Genomic DNA, 18,492 nt, shown 5'->3' on the forward strand with positions numbered 1-18,492 from the left:
CTATTAAATGCATTCTTAAACTAAAAGCACTGAAGAGATGAGATTGTTATTACACTGTTTTACTATTGGGATAACATATTTATTGTTAAATCATGAACTGAGAGTTAGTGAGACACATGTAATAAACACTTGTTTTTTTCTATTGTGATAATGATGTTTATAATAATTAGTTATTATTATTATCATTATTCTTCTACTACTTGTTTTATTTTTATAGGTAATATATGTAGATGCATTTATTAAGTAGTTTATCTTCCTTATATAGGATGTAGTGTTATATAATCATACACAACTTTTTACATAATAATATATTTATGTTTTTGTAGGAGTGTAGACATTAGTTGGATTTCATGTTGTTGTCCTGATTTTATTAATATAAATATTTTATTAATATATTTTTTTTATTTACAAGAAGTTTATGTAGAGAATATGTCTTAGTATTATTATTAATTAAAAAAATTGGTTTTGGTTTAAATGTACTAGCCCTTTAAAAATATTGGGATGTAGTTAGTTAAGTGTTTAATTCAATCAACTACTTTAATTGCTTTTAATTAGTTTTCTGTTTTGTATAAAAAGCTGTGCTGTGAGTATGTCATTGTACAAGTCTGAAGAAGGCGGAGGAATATCCTTAGCCGAAAGCGTTTACTATTAATAAACAGTCCATGCTGTTGCTGCTTTGTCCGATTCCGCTTATTCACATCATTTTAGTTTTTAATACACGGGATAGCGGTCATTTAGAAATATCCCTGCACATATAGCCGTACATCTGGAGGTATGGAAGTATCAACCTCACCTGCATACCATATAGAAACCAATTAACAACGGCCCAAAGTAAATTCCCGTAACAGAAGTCTATTAAGTGATAGCACTGTAATTAGGGAAGGGGCCCACACACATATATATGGACTACGTAGAAATGCAAGCCCCAAAAAAACGTATATGCTAAGTGCACCCGCCTACAACCCCCACTGGAAAGAATAGCAATACAGACTGTAATCACAGCACAAACATCTAGTTAGTCAATTACATCTGCTGAACCGTTAACATACCTTGTGAGAGACACATTTAAAGGTGCCATGCAAAATCGTATCCGTCGTATAACGAAACAAACGGCGATGTTACAGGTGTTTGTAATAGTCCATTATCAGATGGGTGGGATGACAGGTACAGTCACAGGTAGAACCACATACTCAAGCCGTCACACACAATCCATGGGGGACATGACTCCAAAATACACTTGGCTCTACACATAGCACTACACATAGCAGTTGCAATTACACACAACAAAACACAATACAGGCCATCTCCCCGAAGGCAGAGCAAATGGCCAACGCCTAAGTGGAGAATTCAGTTATACCCCACTGTTGCCATGTAATTGGCGAATGGAGTAGCTGCACAGCTGAAGTGCATGTAATTAGTCACACCAGAACACCAACTGGCGGCAGTAAACCACATGTTGCAGGTATTGACGTATATAAGGATGATTTGCCAGATATGCAAACTGTATGCTCATACCATAAAACAGTTTAAAGAGTGATACAGAAGAGCGTGATAGAGACGAAATACCGGAACGATATCAAGGTATGTAGAACACTACCTGTATGTATAGTATGTTCTGTATTAAGTTATGTCAGTGTATGCATAGCCTGGTTTGCAGTAATTAAAAGTGTCTGCCATGCATAAAGTGGGGAATGGTATTTATGTAGTGATGTCTTGCTGATCGTACTAATGCTTGTAGAAGTTGCGCATCCAGCAGTGGGCCACAAGGTAAACAGCACAGACACCACAAGGGATGCAACATGACGGCTTTAAACAGAACAATGTCATACGACTCACCGTCAGTGGCAGGGTATGTCCAATAAGTACATGCCATAGCAGGGGATAGTATATGTGGATATATTGTAACAGTACGTATGTGTATGGGCATATAACGTCAATGACATGTCTAAGGTGGTCCCTCTGTGCAAGTATGCTTTGAATTATGGGATACCATGTAAAACATGTGTAATGTATAGTACAGTAGATTGATATGTCAGATATGCTACACAGGAGAACAAGCATATGATGCATAACAAAGGTATCATATAGTGATGTGAGTAGTATGTAATTAATTTATGTATAAACAGTTATGATGAAATAAATAATGTAATCCACTCTGTGCATTTGCAAAGGACGCAAACATTACTCCCATACTAGAATAGCAGAAGAGATGTGACAGACAAACAAGAACATGATTGGCGTGTACAATAACAGGATACATATGGCCTGTAGTCACGGGACATTGTAATAGCATGACAGCTAATCTAAATGGAAGGGCTATTCCAGTAACCATGCACAAAGGACATGTAATAGCTCCACAGGTTCATAGTGGGGTACCATGCAGTCTGGCAAGTCTATGTGTAACAACAACTACAGTGTGCACACCAGTGGCACCTCTCTAGGGTAGTGTCCTGTGAACAGAAGAGCCATGTGTGACCTGCATCTCTGCACAATACAGCCACTGCAGTGATCCCTGGTGTACATATGTCCACCATCCACCAAGCGAGGTATCACATGAACACTGCTACTGACTGTCCATGCGTGATGTACATAGGAATCTTGTCCCAAAGCATGGTGAGTGTCTGGTCTGGGAATGCAACCCCCAAGCACATGCCACACACTGTCGAGTGTGTGCACATATCCATGAGCATCATGCTCATAGTGGCTATTGTTTATGTTGCGTATGTGGAGTATATCCATTAACATATTTGCAGACATGGGCCCTGTCTTTGCAGCAGAGGTCACCCCTGAGTATGTAGTCTGCAAATGTGTACAGACATGGTGTCTGTACTTAAGCCGCCAACTTTAACTGTCATAGCTCAATAAACATCATGCCGTTTTAATGTTGAGTTATGTAAAGCTGTTGTGTAAGGTACACCCTAAGCGGGGTATTGTACTCATGGATGTGTGTATAAGTCCGGTGTTCAGAGGTACAATGGGTGCCTATGTACCAGCTACACACCCAGTACAGACATGTGTGGACACGTAGAAGGATATCCACTCCACAGTGGCAATGTGGTAATCACAGGAGTATGTGGGAAATACATGTGTTTTACAAACATGTACATTGCGACATGTATGTAGGGGACTAAAACCTATATGATAACCAGTGGGTGGATGGTGTACTGCAAAGGTGATGTTCATACCAAGTGTCATGCAAGTTGAGGCCATGATTTTCATATCGGTATCCGTCACAGTAACACCCATATGGATGGGGTCTGTATCAGCTGGTGGAGCAACAATGGCGCTTTGTATGCAGTGGTCTGTAAAGCTAGGCAGGGAAGTCCCCTCAATGGTAGCCTGTACCTCAGGGAAGCCTATACCGAACATGAGGGCACCATGACTGAGGACTGTGGTATGCCAAGTGTAACTGGAATGAGGTATGTAATATGGTATGCCAGCCTCAGTGTGTGTGTCCTGTCCATTAGCCACTTTGCATAACATCCTGAGACATATGTTGTGATGTGCAGGTGGATGTGTATGTTGTCAATACCAGAATGGAGAACGGTGCTGAAAGGCAGTGAGAGGACAATATAGGCTGTGTGGGCCCCCGTGTCGTCATCAACTACTCTGGCGACTGCATGAAAGGTGTTCAACAGGTGTAGGAGGCATGCTGTGGCCCCAACAAGACCAACCCAGCTGGCATCAAAGGACCGGAGCACAACAAAGACTCAGCGAATGATGTCCATGATGATGTGCCCTATAGCCGTGCAGAACAGTCCAGTGAGGTGTGCAGGGCAATAGTCCCAGTCATGCATTGTGGTGCCACCTGTGTGGAGTGTGACTGTCGCTGTGTGCCAGTCAGGGGCCAAAATGTCTGGTACAAGGCTATTACTGAATATGGTGTCCCAGTGGGGAGACATGCCATTCAGAGGTCTGTGGACATCACAGCCTGGGATTTTGTAGGGTGACAAGGGGCCAGTGTCCTAGGACATATAGAGTGCAGGTCAGTACTCTGTAGGTGTGACCGCAGGTACACCACAATGTTCCTGCAAGGAATGTGGCCCCATAGGGAGTGAGAGGGTGTAATCTTAGCATTGAAGCCATCAGACAGCATGTTGCCAACATCACCTGTTACTGTCATGTACCAGAGTGACAGTTGTATGTGTGAGCAGATGTGGGTATTGCATATGACTACTGACATACCACCATAATGCCTTATGGTACATCTCGGAATGTGTTGCAGTAATGTGTACATAGTTAGTTACGGAGTATGTGATGAGGGATCCCGTGGCCCTACCGAGGCTGACCAGTGAGTCATCCCACCCATGGGAATGTACACCACTGTGCAACAGCCCCCACCTGTTGTTGTAAAGTATGTCCATGGAACAGCATGATCCATATTGTCATGTACATGCTAATGAAGTACACTGGGGTATGTCTCAGTGTTTGCATGTGCATTGTCTACCTGCACATATGTCATGATGTCAACTACTACTGTCATACGACATCTGTAGTAGGTGTTGTAATACTCATCTACTGTGTATGCCATGAAGTGTGTGGTGCCAGTATGTGGCTAACAAGTGTGAGTAGCATATGTTCGGATTCCACCAATGAGGGGATAACCCCAGGTGTGGAACAGCAGTCACATGTTGGTAGTGTCCATGTCAAGCATATTGTTGGTCTTGGAGGTGGTGTGTATGGGTCGAACCAGCCAAGCGGAGGTTATGACTCACGGACAGCGTATGCCTAATGTGTCGGTACATGTGTAGCTATCACAGTTAAGTGTGGGTTACTGTCCGTCTCACATCAGTAGCAGCACTATGAGCCCAACTGTCCAGTACACCATGAAATGAGGTCTGGTAACCGTGGGGTATGTTGAATCCGCAGCTGGTAATACTATGCATAGCAGTTGCGGACACAGTTATTTGCACGTGGAGCACCTGTGATGCATTGTGCTACGTAACCAGCCGGGATGTGTGTACAACATAGTGGAATATGGGGACACCTCAGCCGTGGGTGTGCCAGTCCAGGTACTTGCCTGAGAGGTACGGTCTGTCTATAACCAGTCATTGCAGGTGTGCTCTGCAGAGCCAAGAGGCAGGTCCCAGTCACAGCAGAGATATTGAACTGGTGCAGTATCAGGTGTGAGCCAAGAGGCAAGTCCCAGTCACTGCAGAGATATTGAAGTGGTGCAGTATCAGGTGTGCCTTGCCTGCGTGCATCACAGAGGATGATGTCAAGCATTGTGTGACATGACCACATGTTTCGCTAGCCAGTTCCCGTTCTGGTAGTGACTGTTATTGGACACTGTGCAAGACAGGCAGTATAAAAGCAGCAAGAGTCCAACATGTGATCCGTACTCCCAGGGCTGACAGGTGCAGGTCAACTGTGCCACAGCATCATGTTGTTTGACCAGGTCTGTCAAAGTGGACGTATCCCAGATGCCTGTGGAATGACAGCAGAAGCATGGACAACTGTTGAGAATGACACAGTCACTTGTAGCACAATGGTAACAGGTCCGGATGACTGCAAAATGCTCCCCAGGGCTCAGACCATACCATCAGGGTTACAACACTGGTGGGCTATTGCATGTCCCTGCACATGTAGTCTATGCCCTGAGATACAACTTCAGTCACACAAACATGGAAAATGAGTCACATCGTACCTGCTGAGTTGTGGCATGTGTGCATAGGTTATGTTGCAGAACCAGTTACTTGACAGCAGGATGTAAGTGACTATTGCCTTGTGTAGCCTGCTGAGTGGAACAGCAGTGTGACTGCCGACAGGCACCTATGACAAGTGTGTTGTGTATGTTATAACACCCTATTGGCTGTATGTGATGGGCACACATGTCTGTGGGCTATAGGTTGGTGTGGTTATGTTTGGCGATGCAGGCTGCCATTGGTGCCCACACAGAGTATGGAGGGGTACTGTACAAGGTGTCTCCGTATGTGTGGCCTGTGGTGGGGATCATGTGGGACTATGTGATGAGTGGGGTGTGTTGCCAATGTTGCACATCCCCACATGACTGTCAGGGTTGGTGACAGTATAACCCCCAGCAGGGCTGCATATGTGCATCCCCCACAGGCAGTACTGTTGTATGTTGGGAGGTGTGCATTGACTGTGTACATGAGAATAGCTCTATTGCCACATGTACAACATAGTCATCATAGTGACAGGCAATAGCACTGGTACGTGCCTGTTGGACATGCCTGTATATAAGTGGTACGTGCCAGGTGGACACGCCGTATAAACCACCATGTCTCACAAGGTATGTGTGTGATGTGTGTATGACAGCTGTTGTACTGTAAGCAAGCTGGAAATGTATGGACAGACAGTGTACCTGTGAGGACTGGTGTGAAATGGGTGCTAAACTAAGCAGTAGCTCATAACGTGCCAAGAAGCTCTGAACAAGTGCCGAGCATGCCCATACATTACAGATAGGTTGTTGGATAATATCAACCCACAAGTGTTGATGACGGTCATGATTGGTGGCACCACATCAGAACACTGCTGGGTATGGTCTGCAAGTCCGTGAACCATTATCAATGTAGATGTTAGCAGTACAGATGTACAAGACAGTACGGATGTTTGACTACAAATGCCTTTGTATGTCACAGGAGTGTTCTACTAGTGGCCTGTTGACAGACTCACTAAAGGTGCTACAGTGACATGTGCATATCACACGGTGTCAGCTACAGTAAACCAGGGTTAATGTGTTGTACCCCACCTGCATTGTAGCCCATACCACACAGACAAATGTCAGCCATCTGTGTATGTGAGGATGTGAATGGCCATGACCTATGGGCAATAGTTGTCACAGTGTTGCGAACAACATACAGAATGGGCTGTGTGTGTGAGGTGTGTGACATATGTGCACATTCTGGTGGATGACATCAGCAATGACACCACTAGGGGAATACCCCTGTACCAATTAAGTAACACCTAGGCTGTGGTCAACATTATGGACACTGTGTTAGTGATGGTGTAGTGCAGTACACCTCCCTGAGCTGGAGACGTCTCCCTGGCCCTTTAGGTAGTCATCTAAGGTATCCATGACATGACAGGGTGGTATCCATGAGCACGGAGATCATTGGACAGGCATACACAGCACCCGTGTGACCAATATTGGAACACATATTACCCTCCAGGGGTAGGGAGCATGCGTGGATGGCCGATACCAGCCTCCACAATACTCACCTCCAGTATGCAGCATGCTATCCACCTTGCATACAGACATATGCTACACTATGCTGTTAGACATGCTACATGCCCATAGCCTGTTCTGAAAGACATACGTCATGGACAACCACTGTCCTATGACTAGGATGGTCACATGCTGGACAGATTCCTGTGCCATACCTGTGACATACTCCCGCCATACCCTGCAGCCCTGTCCACATAGCTGCACATATCATCCCTGTCATACATGGTGTGATGGCCATATGGTAGATGTAGTATCAACTATCTGGATTAGTAATGTGTCACTGATGCCCCTTGCAGTGGCGTAATGGGTGTCGGATACAGCTAGGAAACCCAGCCTGTACATGCTATAGCCGATAACCTTACCTGAGAATGATGTCCGACTAGCCATTGTCCCGTGTCTATAACATGTGCAACACAGGTGATCCGTGGCAGGATGTTGAACAGCTGTACAGTGCAGTGTAGATGTCTATGGCAAAACAGATGCATGTACAGGTTTCCATGCGTACTTGGTACATTGTCACTGCCCAAGTCCAGTAAGGCTGTGTCTGTGTTGATATGTGACATATAGACAGCATCAAGGTCAACAGCATTACCGTGGATACATCAGGCATGTGTAGATAGGTAAGAACACCAGTGCAGGCAAACAGACATGCCCACATGAAGACAGGCATCACATGCAGAAGGAACACTAATGAGGTGACACACATATATGGGGATGATATCCAATGCATAATGGGTGTTACATGTGTGTGACACATACATGCCAGTCGTGTTAGTGTCATGTTGATTTGCAAAGATAACTGTGCAGATGTACTAGAAATGTATGTGCAGCAGTATCACTGTACATGTTTGTAAATGTGACCTGTCACCTTCATCATGTCTTACAGTTAATGCCTTGTACACGCCTACCAGCATACAGCCAACAGGAGGATGATGTCATAATCCCGTACCTCCATGAGAACTGTGAGGTGTTATTTAGCCATGTGCCACAGCATGCACAGCAGCGGGATGACCTGTGGCAGGATCTTCGCAGGAGGGTCAACGAAGTGGGTGACCAGAACCGCACCTACCAGCAGGTGCATAGACACTGCACAGACTTGATACGTCATGCAACACAGCGTGCCACTGCAGTTGCCAGGGAACGGCCATCACATACATGACCAACACATGTGCACACATAGCCATGGGGGATGGCCAGAGACACGTAGCCACACAGTAGATGGGATGTGGATACACCCTGTCCCACTTTGCCCACACATGGTCCAATTACAGCCGTACTAGTACGATTGTACAGGTGATGTGGTACACTGCACATCTTAAATGCCTGTGCACAGCTAGTGGAGGTGTCAGTGACATGTACCTCATAAGATGTGTTGAACATGACATCTGTGTCATAGCATGACGGTAGTCACCTTTACAGATTCCACTGACAGTGACACCAGGCCACAGATACTGTACTTTTCCCCTGCTGCTGTAGGACATCACTGTTAGCTGTGCACCTTGTGTGCATGTTACATCAATGTCAATGTGAAATGATGACGTGACAGGTCCGCTATGTGTGGACATGGTTGCCAGGCAGCTAACACTCTGTAGTCATCATGCAGGGGTGTCATCTGTATGTCCTCCAGTGACCTGTCACATGACACAGCATGGTTTGGTGTGTATACACCTCAGCATCGTAGGTCGCAATCCACAGGTATGTCATGGGTATGCATGCAGTTCTGGATATGCAATGCGTACATATCATGCACTGTTTAGCAATACTGATGCCTCATGATGCCATGCAATGGCACAGTGTTTGTACTTCACACTGTACAGCAATGTAGATGGCTCACAGTCCCCTACCATGCCCATGCACATTTGCTCAACATGCATTCTATCTGTAGGGCATATGGACAACACCGTAATGTGATACCCAGTACAATGCTGTACATGTGTCAGGACACCATTGTGTCAGGCATGCATGCATGTTAATGCACACGTCAGCAGATTACATGTCAAGGTCACGTCAGCCATGTGTACTGTTATCCTGTTCTGGTCCACATGGTGTATCACGGGGATGCATGCATACTACCATGATCGTGTGAATTGCATGGATAATGATATGACACCTGCCTGCTGTAGTGTGCATTCCAGGGAGTATGCTTACAAACACTATTGATGTCTGTGCTGCATGCTGTCAGCTGTATCACAAGCATGCTTCATGCCATCTGTCATATCACATGCATGGTGTATCAGTGTGTGTGTGTCAGTGTGTGTGTGTCAGTGGGTGTGTGTCTATTGTAATTTAGAGTCTTTCTTTGCATTCACAGGTGATGTAGGTGTGTTACCCTCCTGCGGTACATCTGATAGTGTCCCCACAGATGCTAGCAGTGATAAACATATGCATGAGGTACAGGCAGGGATGTCAGGGGCTGAATGTGTGCTAACGGTTGCTATCCCAGCTATGTCCCCCTCTTCCCCGCACACAGTTCAGCTGCAAACACATACTGCATCAACAGTGGCCATAGAGGAAGGACAGTCAGCGTCTGTTGGCGTTGAACAGGAACATGTGGTGGCTACAGAAGGAGTGTCTCCACTCCATGGTGGCAGTGTACTGACTGCAGATGTGCCACACAGGCATGTGGCTGGTGCTGCTCGTAGTTGGACCTCTGACAGACATAAACCTGCAGGACATAGCGCAGCAGCTGGAATCACCAGACGCATGTTCCAGACTGTAATGGCGGCACAGGCACATGCCGAACAGCAGAACAGAGAAGGGCAGAGGCTGCAGTGGGCTGCTACCAGTACCCTAAACAACAACATCCAGGTATTGGCAGGTGCTCAACAGCAGATTGCTGATGTTCTGGACAGGCGATTGGGTGACATGGTCAGAATCCTTGACTGTGGCATGGCAATCCGCGAGCGTGAGCTGTCTGTGCTGGAACATCTGGTAGAGGTGAAGTCGTAGGCCACGTGGACGTAGGCCAGCTACACCACCTAGTGCAGGTCAACATGAGCGTGCCACCTCACATGGCCACTACCATAGTGTCGGTAGCAGTAGCAGTGCAGCTGGTGCTGCGCTGTCCACACCAGGACACAGCAGGCCACGTGGATGTGGCCCTGGACATTCCTGGCAGGGACATGGTTCCAGTGCCCATGTGTTGTCAGACAGTAGCCATTCTGTACCTCTGCCTGGTAGTGCCCGTGCAACCCCTGGCAGGCACAGGACACATGGCCGTGGCCGGTCACAGTGAGCTGTACAACCTGGTCTGTACAATCTGGAGCTGTCGATAATACCCTTGTGTAGGCCTCACAAATGACAGAACTGTGTGCACACATACACGCACACAGCAAACACAACTGTAGGGCTCCACAACATCCACATGCATACGGAACAGACATGTCCAATCAAATCACCGGCCCTTACCCACACACGATGTCATCCATTGGTGCAGCCTATGCCCCTGGCAAACAGTATCACCCTGTGCATATGATGAAGCCTGTGCTGCATCCCTGTCATCCACACCATCGGTGCAGGGATATGCTCAAATGGTCTGATGTACAGGGTGAACAGAATAGTGAGAGGTGTATCTAACATTACTTGTGTATGCATATTGAGGGATGTGAATGTATGTTGCATTGGTTGTGTGTGAATACTGAGAGATGTGCATGTGACATCAGTGGTGTACTGTCGACATGCACCAGTCATACCATGTAGTCCAGGTGCAGCATGCATTGTGATATGTTCACAGTATATGTCTCGGTTACAACAGTAACAGCATGTTGGTAATGATGCCCTGGTTCCCTTCTATGGTGTACTGGCATGTGCCTACAGGTAGCAGTGTTTGCAGTCCCCATGTGTAACTGTGGAGTACTCACAGGCACGTATGGCAATATCAGCATGCTAAACATACCCTCAACCTGACTGTTGGAAAGTCGAACATGACACAAATGTCTGCACATATACTGCACCTGAAGCATGTGGTCAGTTGAACAGGCTACAGTGGACAGAGATGTGACATACATACCAGGAAACATTACAGGTATGTTGACATGGTGCAGGGGTTGTACACAGTGGTCTGGCCAATGATGATGTTAGAGGCCACTTGATAGCATGAGGCCACACTGTGTAGCAGTAATACGCTGTCACAGTACAGGAACATGGCCACATTCACGGGGTCTACAGCACTATAACGCACACCCCATAGTGTTGAGGTGTGGACCCTTGCCTATGTGGTCATCACCCTTGCAGTACTTTGCACCCACATGACGTGGCACAGAGAAGAAACATGCACAGGTACCCAGTACTGCTGGGACCGAATGCATCAACAGGGTAGTAGACTGCATCACCATGAGGGGTTAGACACCATGAGGGGTTTATGATCCTGTTTTCACTGTATGGTAGCATACACCCTCACACCAAGCACCAGACAGCCATACATACATACATACACCCACACACTGTGGTGACCATAAATGTGTGTATGGATAGCCGGTGTGTGATGCACCACACCTGCCGACATCATGCTTTCCACACTGCAGTATGTACAGATCTCTACAATGGTGTACAGGGATGTGTAACAACTGGGATGTAATCCCCACCATATGTGGCATATGTGGTCACACAAGCGGACACACATGGCAGTGCTGGGAATGATACACCTGCCATATGATGAGACGTTTGATAGACATGCAGCAGTATTGTCCGCATTATGTATACCAATCCTATGTCTGGCAATTGTGCTGCTATATGCACATGGGAGGGTGTAAGTGTTACAGGTGTCACGTGACATACAGTTGGTAACACTTGACCGCTGTGTATGTGTTATGTCATCACCGTCAAGTAACAGTGACATAGCGTACTGTTTGCACATGGCATGGTAGGATGGCATGTGACACACCTGTGAGCCATCCCTGGCACACATACATCTACACAGGTGGATCACCACTTTATGTACACACATCCCTCCATACATGATGTACAACCAACCGTACTGTCTGTATGTCACCAAATACAGGTGTCAAAGATTGGGCTGCATTGCGACTGCATGTTGTAGTTAGGCACAGCTGTGTTACGGACATCGGTCACTGCACATGCATGGTTGCTGCATGCACATTACAGATTGTACATGTGTGTTGGTCCTACATGTGTCTCCTGTAGCCATGTTTGTATGCATTGCTACTGGTGGACATGTGTATTGACATACATAACACATGGACTGTGGTATGATATCACGGGTGTCATGGGCGACTACTACAGGGGAATGTGTCCTCAGTCAACATTGCTACCTCCTGTACTGTGAGCATTCAACAGACATGGACCCACCTTCTATTTGCGTGCGTATGATTGCTTAGGCCACTGTTCTGCATGGGGGGCAGCAAAGGCTAAGCTATGTACATATGTGTTGTGTGTGTGGTCCATGCACACATCCACTACAATCACATGTATGACATATCCAAACATGTGTGTTCGTTGGTGTACAGCAACACTCATCTGTCACAGCTGTGTAAGACCCGGGGCCCCCTGGTATGTCTTGAGCTGACCTGGTCATGTATAGTGGTATCATTGCAATGCATAACACCTGTTGGAACCCTGTCAGTACATGTGTACTCTGCACAGTTGCTGTAGACCTCTGTACAGTCCACTGGTCATGTGTCACATGGTGTTGTGGTAATGTATGGTTGTGTATTGCTGCAGCAACGACATGGTGATGTCTCAAGGGCTACAGTGTAGACTGCGGTGTGTATGTCTGTGATCTGCACCTGTGACAGCTGTGATGGCAGCTGAGTGTGTACTGGTCACTGCATGTGTGTGACCGCCCTGTGCGTGGGGACAGTTATACCTTACTGTGCCCTTCCGTGTTTAAACTCCATCTGCATGCAGGATGGCCCTTTGCAACTGCTAAGTGTGTGAGTATGCCCAGTACGCTGTTGTGTAGATGGACACATAGGACAGTCCAAACTGAGCCCTTGCGTGTTGAGACTTCATCTGCATGCAAGACGGCCCTTTGTAACTGCTAAGTGTGTGAGCATGCCCAGTACGCTGTTGTGTAGATCAACATCGGAACGGACATGTATTACTAAGCGTGTGGCCATGGCCAGTGACACCTTGTGTCAGTGATGTCCCTCTGTGCATGGGCATGGCCATTGACATCCTGTATAGCCATGGTGGTCATCCAGGCAACAGATGTCCATTTTCAATGTCACGATGGATGGCTACCGAGTACACACTGGTCGACTATCTTGAAGGGTTTACTGTCTGTGGCATGTACCGTGTCTATGTCTTGTTGTTGTAGAGCTCCGTAAATCTTATGTTGCCCCAATCACACCACTGCCATGTGTTTGTCTGTGTCAACCGTGGGACAGTAATATGTCTGTATGCTTTCAGACTGATCACTCTCTATACAATCCCTGTCGACGTCCTTGTCTTTGCGGATGATGACAAGCACCTAGAAATATGCCTCTGGGACTGCTGTGTTTAGTAATCTCGGTAGCGCATTCTGTAAATGCATCATGCTGTAGTGTGATAGGGTAGTTAGGTGTATGTTCGACTCCCAGCCCTGCCAAGTGTGTGTGTGTGTGTGTGTGTGTGTGTGTGTGTGTGTGTGTGTGTGTGTGTGTGTGTGTGTGTGTGTGTGCATGCGTGCATGCGCCCATCTGCCTGGGGACACAGTCATGCTTTTAGATGCCTCACACCACAGATATTTCCTACCAATGTCTTTGCCTTTGCGGATGATGACATGCGCCTAGAAGTATGCCTCTGGGACTGCTGTTTAGTAATCTCGGTAGCGTGTTCTATAAATGCTTCATGCTGTAGTGTGATAGGGTAGTTAGGTGTATGTTCGACTCCCAGCCCTGCCAAGTGTGTCTGTGTGTGTGTGTGTGTGTGTGTGTGTGTGTGTGTGTGTGTGTGTGTGTGTGTGTGCGCACGCATGCTCCCGTCCATAGTTAGGTGTATGTTCATCTCCCAGCCCTGCCAAGTGTGTGTGTGTGTGTGTGTGTGTGTGTGTGTGTGTGTGTGTGTGTGTGTGTGTGTGCGCACGCATGCTTCCATCTGCCTGGGGACTCAGTCATGCTTTTAGATGCTCACACCACAGATATTTCCTACAGACGTCTTTGCCTTTGCGGATGATGACACGCACCTAGATGAATGCCTCTGGGACTGCTGTGTTTAGTAATCTCGGTAGCGCATTCTATAAATGCATCATGCTGTAGTGTGATAGGGTAGTTAGGTGTATGTTCGACTCCCAGCCCTGCCAAGTGTGTGTGTGTGTGTGTGTGTGTGTGTGTGTGTGTGTGTGTGTGTGTGTGTGTGTGTGTGTGTGTGTGTGTGTGTGTGTGTGTGTGTGTGTGTGTGCATGCGCCCATCTGCCTGGGTACTCAGTCATGCTTTTAGATGCCTCACACCACAGATATTTCCTACCGATGTCTTTGCCTTTGCGGATGATGACATGCGCCTAGAAGTATGCCTCTGGGACTGCTGTGTTTAGTAATCTTGGTAGCGTGTTCTGTAAATGCTTCATGCTGTAGTGTGATAGGGTAGTTAGGTGTATGTTCAACTCCAGCCCTGCCAAGTGTGTGTGTGTGTGTGTGTGTGTGTGTGTGTGTGTGTGTGTGTGTGTGTGTGTGTGTGTGTGTGCGCACGCACGCATGCTTCCATCTGCCTGGGGACTCAGTCATGCTTTTAGATGCTCACACCACAGATATTTCCTACAGACGTCTTTGCCTTTGCGGATGAGACACGCACCTAGATGAATGCCTCTGGGACTGCTGTGTTTAGTAATCTCGGTAGCGCATTCTGTAAATGCATCATGCTGTAGTGTGATAGGGTAGTTAGGTGTATGTTCGACTCCCAGCCCTGCCAAGTGTGTGTGTGTGTGTGTGTGTGTGTGTGTGTGTGTGTGTGTGTGTGTGTGTGTGCGCGCGCATGCTCCCGTCTGGCTGGGGACTCAGTCATGCTTTTAGATGCCAAACACCGCAGATATTTCCTACTGACGTCTTTGCCTTTGCAGATGATGACACGCACCTAGATGTATGCCTCTGGGACTGCTGTGTTTAGCAATCTCAGTAGCGCGTACTGTAAATGCGTCATGCTGTAGTGTGATAGGGTAGTTAGATGTATGTTCAACTCCCAGACCTGCCAAGTGTGTGTGTGTGTGTTTCCAGCTGCATGGCAACAGTGCATTGTTTTTACAGTATTCATTCTCCATAACATCCGTGCGGCATCTTTGTCTTTGATGCTGCTGTCTGCAGGCTAGATGTATGCCTGTGTGAATGCTGTGATCTACTTATCACGGTAGCGCTTTCTGTAACTGCATAATGCTGTTGTGTGGTACAGTGGTTACATTTGTGTTTTGCTCCCGACCCTGCCACGTGTGTTTTGTGTGTGTGTGTGTGTGTGTGTGTGTGTGTGTGTGTGTGTGTGTGTGTGTGTGTGTGTATGTATCTATCTACATATATATATATATATATATATATATATATATATATATATATATATTGTATATAGATATGTATGTTGGGATTATCACTCTTGAATGTGCTGCATTATCTGTACGTGATCACCTTGGATGTATGTACATCTGTTATAGGTCTGTGATAGTGCACATAGTGTGTGCTATAGTGATCGTGGGTTATACTTGTATAGTGACCAGTTATTGTGTTGCTGGGTATTGCACAGGCATTGGAAACAATGTTAGTACAGCACCTTTGAATGGTCGTATGCACATCTCGGCAACAGTCAGCAGTGGTTATTACATTGGAGGGTGAGTATGGCTCATATCCGTATGTAGTAACTGACAATTCTATGCAACTCAGGTTAACATTACAGACTCACGTTTATCCACAGGTTGTGGTACAGATCCCAGGACTGTATGTGTATACATTGACAGGTGCAGGACTGGGTTAGTGTTGGATGCATGTAGGGGTGTCCATGGCCAGTAATGGTGATCTCTACAGCCTGGCAGGTATGGTCTGTGACTGTCCCACAACCTCCTGTATATGGCTGACACATGCTGTACCTGTGTATATGCAGACACACACACTTACCACAAACAGCTAGGGCTATCACATACACAAACCCATTGCATCACCATTGGGTCATGCAATAACCGTTGTCCCTCACACACACACACCTATGTGTAAATTGGATAGCTCAATGACAGCTCTGGAAATGTAACACCACACTCTGTCCATATGATGTCACCTGTGCCACCACCTGTGATGTGTAACATTGATGCAGGATCAGACTAACCTGGTGCTGGTGCACACAGTGGCTTTATTCCACTGTATTGATGTTAGAATGCTGTTAACACAAAGTGTGTTACTTCCAGGTGTATATCAGCAGGCATGATGCATTGCAGCTATGACCATCAATGTAGCATAGTTTACAGCACTGTTAATTCTGATGATGTATTCTCCATCCATGTGCCATTTCACTGATGTGTGTAGTATTGGCAGCATGTGTGTCTGCGTGTGCAGTACGTGTGTGATGTGTGTAGTACACATGTATACATGCTTACAAACGCTTACACTGACATACATGACATTACACAGGCTTCACTATTCATACACTAGCTTACTCGTTCTTCAACACATGCACACGGGCTAACATGCATACACACATGCTTACTTGGGCTTACTGGTGTGCACAGGCGCGGACACACTGTGGGCAGGTTTTCAGGTCACATTGGTGGTATCCATGGCGTACACCATCAGTCTCCTGACTTTCCCTAGGATAGCTCATAACACGCCTCTTCCACTGAGTACTGACAGCAAACATGTGACACTGCTCTGGTGAGATTACAGTGTTTTATACATACACACTCATGTTGTCACCTATCTTCTACTCTAATAGTCCCCTTATCCTACACTACACTGTAGAGGCTTGGCCCATATGGCATGACATGTTGTGATTCACTATCCTCAGCCTCACTTGCATCAGATTGCCTACAAATGCTTCATTACATCTCTGACAGAGTGCTTCCACACATAACCAGTACGCAGTAGCCATGTTGTCTCCAGCTTGCCATTCATCTGCATGGCCTATTAACATCTAACTAAACCTACATTTTGTATGTATATTATACATATTTGACTTGTTTTGAAGCACAGCGTGTTCTCGTGGCACTGCGCAATGCTTCCACACCGGAGATCGGGGGAGGACAACTACAGTTTTACTGATATCCAATGGACAATAATGCCACTGGCCTTAGATTTGGACATTGGCATGCTTCTTCGGCTGTATTCATACTGTATTTGCAGCTGTCATTGCTCCGTTTAGCAATGTGCAGAACATTAGTCGCCTAACATCCGGGTACATTTCTGCACATAACTCTGCTCTTGCACGGGCAGCTTACTGTTTCATGTATTGCATATTTACATCATTTGCATAGCTTTCACATACAAATGGGGTATGTTGCAAATCCCAACATTGTCCGTGCAACGTTCGTGTTATCAGCGGTCTTGCACGCCCCTACAGGTGTTTGCTGAATAGCTTGGTAGACATCTTTCCTTGCTGTACTCTCACTCTACTCATACATGCCGGAGGCTTCATGTATCATGGCCTAGGCTTTGCTGTGTGCTATGTCTATTTGTGGTGTATGGATGGCTGTGGGTATGTCCCACTGTCATCATTGGTAAAGGTGACAGCCCTATAGGTACTTCATGTAGACTGCTGTGTCATTTGACATGTCAGCACATACCTGCGGCCAATACTGAACTTCCTACTGCAGCACTTTTCATACCTTCTGAGTTATCTTGCAGTCGATAATGCTGTTTCCTCAGACATGTATCTGTTTCTGATCCTACCTCTCAACCTCCTAGAACAAAAAATCTGTACAAAGCCTAACATGATGGGGGGACAAATAGGGGCAGATTTTAAATACTGTTCTTACAAACGTAGATAGTTGACAGAATAACAGGTTTTGAACTAGTATGACTTTTCTGAAGGATTTGGGGTCTTAAACTCAAATGTTTGTCATTATTTAATGACTTCAGTTCTCAGGTAGTTGCCAGAAAGGTACAGATTGTAAGAGGAACACACCAAACATATGAGGCAAACATCTGCACATTCTGTGAAAATCTGTACAGTTGTGAAGTATGTTTCTGATACAGGATATCAATTTTCTTACACCAATACACACAATATATGGCGCCATCACAAGCCAGATGCCATTACATTCCTATTGCAGGACACACCCACCCAGAGGGTTGTATTCCTCACAAAGGCCAACAGGTGCTTATCCACACTAATTATTCTATCATGTACCTTATGTGTACGCCGGTATTTGGGCTTTCCGTCAGTGGCAGAGCACACGTACG

Source organism: Protopterus annectens, chromosome 1.part0 (assembly GCF_019279795.1).
Source record: "Protopterus annectens isolate FY-2018-M chromosome 1.part0, PAN1.0, whole genome shotgun sequence".
Classification (NCBI taxonomy): domain Eukaryota; kingdom Metazoa; phylum Chordata; order Ceratodontiformes; family Protopteridae; genus Protopterus; species Protopterus annectens.